The 7,145-nt window shown below is 46.8% G+C and overlaps 1 pseudogene across 1 annotated transcript; it reads right to left on the bottom strand.

Annotated features, from left to right (window-relative positions):
* Positions 1 to 610: 610 nt before the first annotated feature.
* On the bottom strand, positions 611 to 6,587 carry LOC309796249 (nuclear RNA export factor 2-like; annotated as a pseudogene). Its single transcript has 11 exons — positions 6,550 to 6,587; positions 6,150 to 6,186; positions 5,659 to 5,808; positions 5,287 to 5,336; positions 5,116 to 5,180; positions 4,899 to 5,013; positions 4,761 to 4,803; positions 4,096 to 4,168; positions 3,387 to 3,554; positions 921 to 981; positions 611 to 785 (listed from the first exon to the last, which is right to left on the bottom strand). The product of its transcript is annotated as a nuclear RNA export factor 2-like (transcript).
* Between the last annotated feature and the right edge of the window lie 558 nt (positions 6,588 to 7,145).

Raw genomic sequence — 7,145 nt, 5'->3', positions numbered from 1 at the left:
GCAGCGAAACCATTTTTATCCCCACCAACAATGTACAGAAGTTCCAATTTCTCCACATCCTCACCAAAGCTCTTCTTGTTATGTTTCTTAAAAAAAAAAGCTACAGGCAATGTAGTAGGTGTGAAGTGGCATCCTATTGTGTCTTTGATTTGCGTTTACTTAACGACTAATAGATTTTCCTCTGATCATTGCTTTTGCTCTGTCACACAAGTTTTGGTATGCTGTGTTTCCATTTACAATTGTCTAAATGTATTTTTAAATTTCCCTACTTGATGCATGATATATGTAAACCCATCTAGCTGGGACATAAAGGAGTTTTGACGCATGCACTTTAAATCCCATTGCTATCCCATTTTTGTGCAGAATCTTCATGTTTTATAAATGGAAAAAAATTGTATAAAAACCCCACTTGTTTGGGTTAGAAGTTGCCTCGTCCTCGGGGAGGAAGGCAGGGACGTTCAGGCTTGGACCTACTGGCTCGTGATTGGGGAAGGGAAGAGCAATGGAGGACACACGATATACAGCTTGCAACAGCACTCTTTATTATGAAACCAAACAGCAATCGTGAGTGGGGAAAAGACACAGAACAGCCGACCCTTCAAGTGGCTATGTTACCTGGCCTACAACGTAACTTTGGATTCTTGGTCAGCGAGGCCTCCAACCCTAGGCATGGACGTGACCTGAGGCTGGAGATAAAAGATGATGTGGATGAAGACAAGGATGACATCCAAGGGCTCCTTTTAGGGGATTTCTTTGAAGGCCTCCTCTGGGATCTTGTCCTCGGTCTGGAGAGAAGGAGTCGGAATGTCAGAAGAGCCCGCTCCCCAAGTTCCATTCCCAGGACACTGACCTCCACCTTCTTGGCCTCCCTGAAGGCCCAGAAATGTTCATCTTTACCCCACTTGATTCCCAGACCTCACCTTGAGCATACTGCAGACCTGACCAGCTCTGGTGCAGTTCCATTCGTTGTCCTGAAGGCACCTGCAGTCGTGATCTCCATTAGTATGACAGTACAGTCACGCTGACCATGCAATGCCACCACTAAATCTATGCCACTTTCTTGCTGAGACACATGTACCAGTATGAACACTATGTGTAATGACGAAGAAAGACCCAGTGAAATGCGAACCATCTATCACTAGCATTCATGCCCACTAGAATTCAAAACAGAAAAGTAGAGCTGGGCAAAAGAACAAGGGAATTCAATATATACTGATTAAGAAAGATGTTCAAGAAAATAACAAATGAAAAATTCTAAAGTACACGTCTCCAACCATCTTCTATTGAGATATAGTGCACACACCACTTTAAAGTATACAAATCAGTGCTTTTTCGTACATTCACATGATTGTGCAACCACCACAACTATCTAATTCCAGAGTACTTTTACCACCTCAAAAAGAAGCTCCTTAACCATTAGTGATCACTCCGTATTCCTCCCCGTCCCCCAGACCCTGGCAACCACTAATCTGCTTTTGGTCCCTGTGGATTTGCCGATTCTGGACATTTCATACAATATTTGACTTTTTGTGACTGGCTTCTTTCACTTAGCATCATGTTTTCAAGGTTCATCCATGTCATGATGTGTATCAGAACAGTATTCTTTTTTATGACTGAATAATATTCTACTATATGGAATGTACCAAGATTTATTCATCCATTCATCAGCTACAGGACATTTGGGTTGTTTCCACTTTTCGTCTATTATCAATAATGCTGCTATGAACGTTCCTGAACAAGTTTTAGAGTGTACACATGTTTTCATTTCTCCTGGTAGGATACTTAGGAGTGGGATTACTGGGTCTTATGGTAACTCCGTGTTTAACATTTTGGGGAAGTACCAAAATGTTTTCCCAAACCACTGCTCCCTTTTATATTCCCATCATAACACATGAGAATTCCAATGTCTCCACATCCTCACCAACACTTGTTATCATTCCTTTCACTAATTAAAGCCATCTTAGTGGGTGTGACCTGGTAACTCACTGTGGTTTCAATTTGCATTTCCTTGATGACTAACGATGTTGAGAAGTTTCTCATTTCCTTCCTGGCCATTTATATGTCTTCTTTGGAGAAATGTCCATTCAGAGCCTTCCCCCAGTTTAAAAACATTGGGGTGTTTGCCTTTTTATTGTTGAGTTGCAAGGGTTCTTCACATATTCTTGCCGGATATGTGATATGCAAATATTTTCTCCCATTCTGTTGGTGGGCTTGTCACCTTTTTGATACTGTGCTTTGATGCTCAAGAGGTTTGAATTTTGACGAAGTCAACAATTTATCTACTTTTTTTCTTTGGTCGCTTGTGCTTTTGGTGTCATATGTAAGAAATGATTGCCTAATTCGCGAAGACTTACACCTATGTTTCCTTCCCAGATTTTTATAGTCTTAGCTCTTACTTTTAGATCTTTGATCCATTTTCAGGCTAGGTTCGTACATGGTGTGTGAGTCAGGGGTCAAAATTCTTTGGTTTGCACACGGATACCCACTTGTCCCAGCACCATTTTTTGAAAACAATATTATTTTCCCATCAGATTTTTTCAGCACTCTGTCTGGTTGATAATCAGTTGACCATAAATGTGAGGGTTTATCTGCGGACTCTCAGTTCTATTCCACTGATTCATACACTGTCCACAGGCCAGTACCACGTAGTCTTTATTACTGTGGCTTTGTAGCAAGTTTTGAAATTGGGACGTGTGAGTCTTCTAACTTTGTTCTTCTCTTTCGAGATTGTTTTGGTGCATTTCCATATGAAGTTTAGGATAACCTTGTCAACTGTTGCAAAGAAGGAGTCTGATAGGGACTGCATTGAACCTAGTTTGCTCTGGGTAGTACTGCCATCATAATAATATTGCCTTCCAACCCATGAAAATGGAGTGTCTTTCCATTTACTTAGGTCTGCTTTATTTTTTTCAACAGCGTTTTACAGACTCTGGAATATGAGATTTGCACTTCTTTTGTTACATTTGTTTCAAAGCGTTGTACTATTTTGATGCCATGGTAGCTGGGCTTGCTTTCTTAATTTCATTTTCGGTTGTTCATTGCAAGTACATGGAAATACAAATAAGTTTTGTATATCGGTCTTGTATCCTGTAACTTTGGTGAACTTGGTTATCAGTTGTAGTAGGGTGTTTTGTTTTTTTGTTGGTTGGTTGGTGTGCGTGTGGATTGTCCTGGATTTTCCATATACAAGATAATATCACTGAGCATTATACTATCTTGAAAACCCTTTACACATATACTAGTATGATACCTTTCTCATGGGTTCACTTTTATTTTTGGAAGCAAAATATTCAAAAAGCTATTTTTCCAAATTGCTTTCGAGTTTCCATGATTCACTCCCCTACCGTTCCAACCCAACCTCATTCCCATACACACCCAGCACTCACTTCTGAGACCACTCGAGTTTCATCCCAGACAGGGTGGAGAAAGCCTGCACCATCTCCTGCTGCTCCTGGGAGAGGGAGGAGGGTGTAGGCATTGGGATGGAGAACGCACTCTGAGTCTCACTGGGGCTGGCGTCCCTCACAAACAGTTCGTCTTTCACAATGCATAGACTGGAGGATAAACGGGCACTCAGACAACTGGACAGATGGACCACCCCACACTCCAAACAACGATCCTGCTCCCACTGCCACTCAGCAACTAGATTCCTTCCATACCCCTGCTGTGTCTGTCTCCCAGGTTCCATAACTAGTACCTCTGCCCCTCCCCACAGAGCCCACCTTTGGAGAGACTGTCTATCACCTTCACTCGATTAATAGGTTTATCCCCAACCCACGGGCAATTTCACATTTACCCTTTACCACAGCCCAAGGGCTGGATGCTCTGATCCCCATTCTCGGAAGAAGACACTGAGTCACACAGAGGTCATGTGACTTGACCAAGATCACACAGTGAGTGAGTGTTGTGTCAAGGAGAGAACCCACAGGCCGATTTCAGAGCCCATGCTCTTCTTAACCACTAGGCTAGACTGCTCCTGGGATCTCCCTGCTGGCTTTCCACAGTACCGAGTAAACCTAAGGTCTGCACCACCACATTCCCATGCCCCTGAGCCCAGGCGGGGATGTGCATCCCCGCCCACTAAAGGGCTCTCACCTGCAGTAGCTGGCAGGGGTAGTGATGAAGGTCCGGGTGAAGGCACGCACACAGCCCTGAGAACTTCCTTCCACTTCAACAGCAAACAAACAACAGTACCCCTTAGAGCCGCACGTGCTCTACACGCTCACATGGTGTTGCCCAGTCAGGGTGTGACTGGACACTCATGCTGAGAGGGCAGCTGTTCACGGTTCCAGGGTGTCGGGATTGGGGAGGGCAACTATAGGAGCAGTCTGCGCCCAGTGACAGGGCCCCTGACAACCACTACACAAGTTCACGGGATGCATTTTTCACAGCCGCCCAAGAGGTGGATACTACTACCGCATTGTGCAAATGAGGAAACTGAGAGGTTAAGCAATGGCCCAAGTTCTAAGAGCAAGGATCTGGAATGAGAGCCACCAAACTCCACAGCCTGTGTCCCCAACACCCAGGGTGTGCAGGGCAGACAGGCGTGGACACACCTCAGACCTGGGGTGTCTGTGGGAAGACTGAGGGCTAGAGAACACAGGAGGAAGGGGAAGGGAGGGGAGGGGAGGTGAAGGAAAGAAAGGGAAGTAAATGGAAGGGAAGGGAAGGGGTCAGGGAAGCTGGGTGGTTCTGTACGTGAGCCTGGCCAGGGGGAGGCAGCAATGAGACATCAGGGGTGGGGGTCTACACACACTCACCTTTCTTGAACACCCCGCTGACGGAGAAACAGAGCATCATCTCCTGAAAGGGAAGAGCCCAGGCACCCAGTCACCACCTCCACCTCCTACCCACCCGCGGCTTCCTGGGCCCTCCCGAGGGAGGACGCAGGTGCACACCGTCTGGAACCACATGTCCACCCGAAGGAGCTGAAGTCATGCTGAGTCTTGGGCAACACACAGAGGGTGTGCACAATGACACGTTTTGTGTGCTTCAGCAGCTGGACCCGTAGGTCTGTGAAGAGAGGGGAAGCGAACAAAGGTCAGGGGCTGCCATGCCCTGGGCCCTATGATTGACCCCTTCACTGCCCTTTCCCACCCAGTCTTCCCATCGCACACTCATGGGGGTCCTTGAGCTTCTTTATATTCCTGCTGTCCTTGAAGTACTTGCACAAGCTGCTTCTAGGAGACAAAGAGCAACAGTGGGTGGTGGGTATATGCAGGAGCAGGCCTGTGTCTGCTGGGTAGCCACACGACCCAGGAGCAGAGTCTGGCCTGTGAAACTCACGGGGCTGGGTCCTCGGGGAGGAAGGGAATGGTCAGGGAGAAGCAGGCCTCCTCGAGATAAGCACAATGGATATGCTGTCAGTCTCCACACTCATGGATCAAGTAATACCTGAGGGAGAGTAATGAGGACAGTCGATCTCTGTGGTCTGGACCTCAAATGAGACTTGAGAACTCCGATGAGCAGACCTGTGCTTAGGTCTCCTCAACTCTCCTAGCCCTCCTCCCCTTGCTCAGATTCCCAAGGGTACTTACTGCTGCAGGAATTGCAGGACTAGACTCTTCAGTGTCACAGAGCCTATATAGCATTCCTGGAATCAAAAGGCATTTGAGATTGTGTGGCTGATAAGGGATCTGTGGCTCTCCTGCAACTCACCAAATGTTGTTTGATCCTCTTCATCACCTTGCAGGGCTTTATTATGTAGGGAGTGTCAATGTCAATGATAATTGGTGAGGGTAACTCCTGGCCATCCTGGAGAAAGGAAGAGGAAAACAGGAGTGGAGACCAGGGGAGTGGCCCTTGATGACGGGAAAAAATTTTGGTCAAGGAGGGTGAGGGTCAGAGGTCAGGTGTGAAAGGGCACTGGAAATTCCATGGGAAAGCTTACAGTAGATGTCTTCATCATGAGGTCTTGGAAGTCTCTAATGTTATATGCAATTTGTGTGTGTGTGTGTGTGTGTGTGTGTGTGTGTATTTATGGGTATTTTTCCAGAAAGTATATCCATGTCATTTTCAGGAGTCCATGTGCCCCCAAATGGTTGAGGGTCTGATGCCAACATGTACTCTAGGCAAGAACCAAAGGGCTTGAGGGCAGGTGCAGAGGTCACCGACATTAGTAAGAGACAATGATTTTCGTAGGCACTTACCAGGCATAACAACTTTGGGAAACATTCTCTGATGGCCCTGTCCAAAACCAAAAATAGAGAAGAGGTGGTTGATAGTTCAAGGTTGCAATGCTTCCTTTGAGCTAAAACGCTAATACCAAAAACAGAGATCAGTGTGTTCTGGCCCAACCAGCAGCCCCATTTGCACACCTCTGCTTCTGATTTTAAGGGTTTTTGGTCCACTTCCCTGTTGAGCACTGAGCATCTGTCATCTTACTGTGTGAAAGGCACTGTCTCCTAATCTCTCTCAATACCTTCACTTTAATATTCTTTCCCTCCCAACCTTCCTCTCCTTCCCGTGGAGAGCTCCCACCCAGACTACCCAGATTCCCTTCTCCAGTGCCACAGGGGCCAGCATTTCAAACCCATGCTGCAGGGCTACCTTCCCCTCCCTTCCTCCAGGGCCCCATAGTTCTCCATAGTGGCTAAGAATAGAACTAAGAATAGTTCTAAGAATCTTAGAATGTAAAATTATACAGCCACTATGGAGAACACTATGGAGAACGTAACGCGCCGCTGTGGGGCCCTACCTGACTTCCAGGGGCTTGGCTGGCAGAGACCACAGAGTAGAAGGATGCATGTGACCTCAGGATTCAGGTGCCCTCAATCGTGAACTGTGACCGAGAGAACTGAGCCTCAGGAGACCACAGCATGTCCCATGACCGTAGAATATACACGACCAACAGCCGAAGGGTAGGTGCGGTGTTCACATGACAGCAGGTGCTTTGCCTGCCATGTGATGGTAGGGGCCACATCCCTGTTGACTCAGGGATCTGAAGATTCTGGTAGGCAGCGATCTTCACGAGATTAGAGATGGCTGAGCCTGATGTGTGACCAAGGGGGATATGTGACGGACCATAGCATCTATACGACTCTCAGAAGCAGGTCACCTTTGTGACTTGGAGGGCTGAGGCTTCCACATGCCACTAGCTCCTGAGGGCCACATGACAGGATGAATCCACATGATGGGCAGGGTTT

Source organism: Mesoplodon mirus (assembly GCF_964341445.2).
Source record: "Mesoplodon mirus genome assembly, chromosome: X".
In the NCBI taxonomy this organism is placed as follows: Eukaryota; Metazoa; Chordata; class Mammalia; order Artiodactyla; family Ziphiidae; genus Mesoplodon; species Mesoplodon mirus.
The sequence above is the reverse complement of the archived record's forward strand: the minus strand, read 5'-3'. Positions and strand labels throughout refer to the sequence as shown.